Source organism: Girardinichthys multiradiatus, chromosome X, assembly GCF_021462225.1.
Source record: "Girardinichthys multiradiatus isolate DD_20200921_A chromosome X, DD_fGirMul_XY1, whole genome shotgun sequence".
In the NCBI taxonomy this organism is placed as follows: domain Eukaryota; kingdom Metazoa; phylum Chordata; class Actinopteri; order Cyprinodontiformes; family Goodeidae; genus Girardinichthys; species Girardinichthys multiradiatus.
Genome location: NC_061817.1, coordinates 4299421 through 4301368, shown reverse-complemented (window position 1 = coordinate 4301368; position 1948 = coordinate 4299421). Strand labels below are relative to the sequence as shown.

At 41.9% G+C, this 1948-nt stretch overlaps 1 long non-coding RNA gene across 1 annotated transcript; it reads left to right on the top strand.

Moving 5' to 3' along the window:
* The first annotated feature begins 575 nt into the window (after positions 1-575).
* Positions 576-1559, top strand: LOC124862578. The gene is made up of 2 exons (XR_007036948.1): positions 576-894; positions 990-1559. It is a non-coding gene; the product is annotated as an uncharacterized LOC124862578 (long non-coding RNA).
* Positions 1560-1948: the final 389 nt, after the last annotated feature.

Below are 1948 nucleotides of genomic sequence, written 5' to 3'. Positions count from 1 at the left end.
GCCGCTGTGACCCGGTCCCGGATAAAGCGGAAGACGACGAGTACAAGACGAGTAAGAGTACAAACACGGAACACAAAACTGAGCACGTGCTGAGCAGATAGCCTGCTAGCTCTGAGATAGCTGATTTCAACACAAACAAAACCAAACTTCATAAAATGAAAAGCGTTTAGATTATTTCATTCTAAACTGCTTCTACCACTCTGCCCAAACCTAACCTCGTATGTGAACCATGCTGAGAAGTTGTCCGGGCGATGAAGTTTGAAGAAAGCTTCTACAGTGAACAAAAGGGTTAGCTTCCAGGTAACCTCTGTAGCTGTGGGTGGAAGGGCAGCTCGCTCTGTCGGCCGGCCAAACTGCACGCTACAGCTGCAACCACGGTGCCCGCGGTCCCGTTGTCCCTCCTTCAGACCGGGAAAACCGCTCCACTCGTCTCTGCTGGGAACTTTATAACTCAGTTTGATTCTGTAGACTTCAGAGAGCCAAGCAACGCTTGTACGTTAATTACCCCCGTTCATGAATGAATACCGGATACACAAACAGCAATTCATTCGTACGTAACTTAGTGCATATGATCGTATGAGACTCTTGGATCCAGTTTGAAGAGTTATGTCTGTTTGCCTGCAAAGAGAGACGGCGCGCTGTGCCTCTCCTGTCCCAATCCTCTAGAGACCTTGGAATAGATCGAAAGGGGGTGTTTTTATACATCCAGTGACATCACGGGAAGTCCGCTGTTATCCCCTTTCCTGGCTGGCTGGAAGTAGGTTAATGTGATTTTTTTGAAAGTTCCAGAAAAGTTCGTACCGCATGTTGTAATCCATGGCTGTGGGTCCCAATAGGCTCATCCACAAACTACCAGAGTATTGAGTCCTGGTGGTCCATATTCATAAAGGGAAGGTAAGTGGTCTTCATAAAGTAATTTAATTATGAGTAACCTTCATTCAAACATGGATATGCTTAAAATTATAACACTTTTTTATCGATTTCTACAGGTGTCAGTTCTGGATGGAGCTAATTGCAGGCATAGAGATGCCGGATACTTCAACAGGAGTCAAGAGCATCAGTGTCTGCGGAGATATTGCTTTGCTGATGTTGTTCAGAGGGACTTGGATGAGTGTGTGGACTGTGGAACAGTCCAAGGATACGCCCCTCCAGAACAGCATCATGTCCAGGAGAAGTGCCCACTGAGCTCTACTATAGGCATAACTTTGCTGATAGAATTTGTTTTAAATAAATGTAATCAAATCTTTTGTTTATCATAGGTTTGGCTTCAGAGATTGTGGATTTAACATTGAACAGTATGAACTGGATGCCTTTCCTATGGTTCACCTGACAAGAGGAACACTTAGACTTGGAGCACAATCATTAACAGAAACCAATCTTGTCAATCTTCAACTGAACTGTATCTGGAACTAAACAAATTGCTCACCTATGAATTGAAGGATTATTGTAATGGTGGAGGAACATGTACAAAAAATGTCTGAAACATGTACACTATTTGTCACACAGCTTCAATATTTATACGTGTGAAATAAATGAATAAAAATAATGTATGAAACACATTTGTCAAAATCCTGTGGGAAAAAAAACATGCTCACATACCACAACCGAAGTGTTTTAACAAAAACAACTGCACCTTTAGGTGCACCTATAATAGCGACAAAGAACAAGCAACATTTTTAGAGGCCAAGCTAAGGTCTGCAACCTGCGGCTCCAGAGCCCCATGTGGCTCTTTGGCCCCTCAACTGTAGCTTTGAGTGAGAAATGTTTTTAATTATAATGCCAATGAAAAAGAGTCATTTTAGCAGTTCTATATGTTTTATGCAGTAGCTCCAGAGAATATTTACAACAGAAGGGCACCAGTAGTAGAAGGCTGTAAAAGTTTAGTTTTGTTCTAAATCATTAAATGGAAATAGATTTTTGTTTAATTTCCTTAGCTTCCAAAATAAAT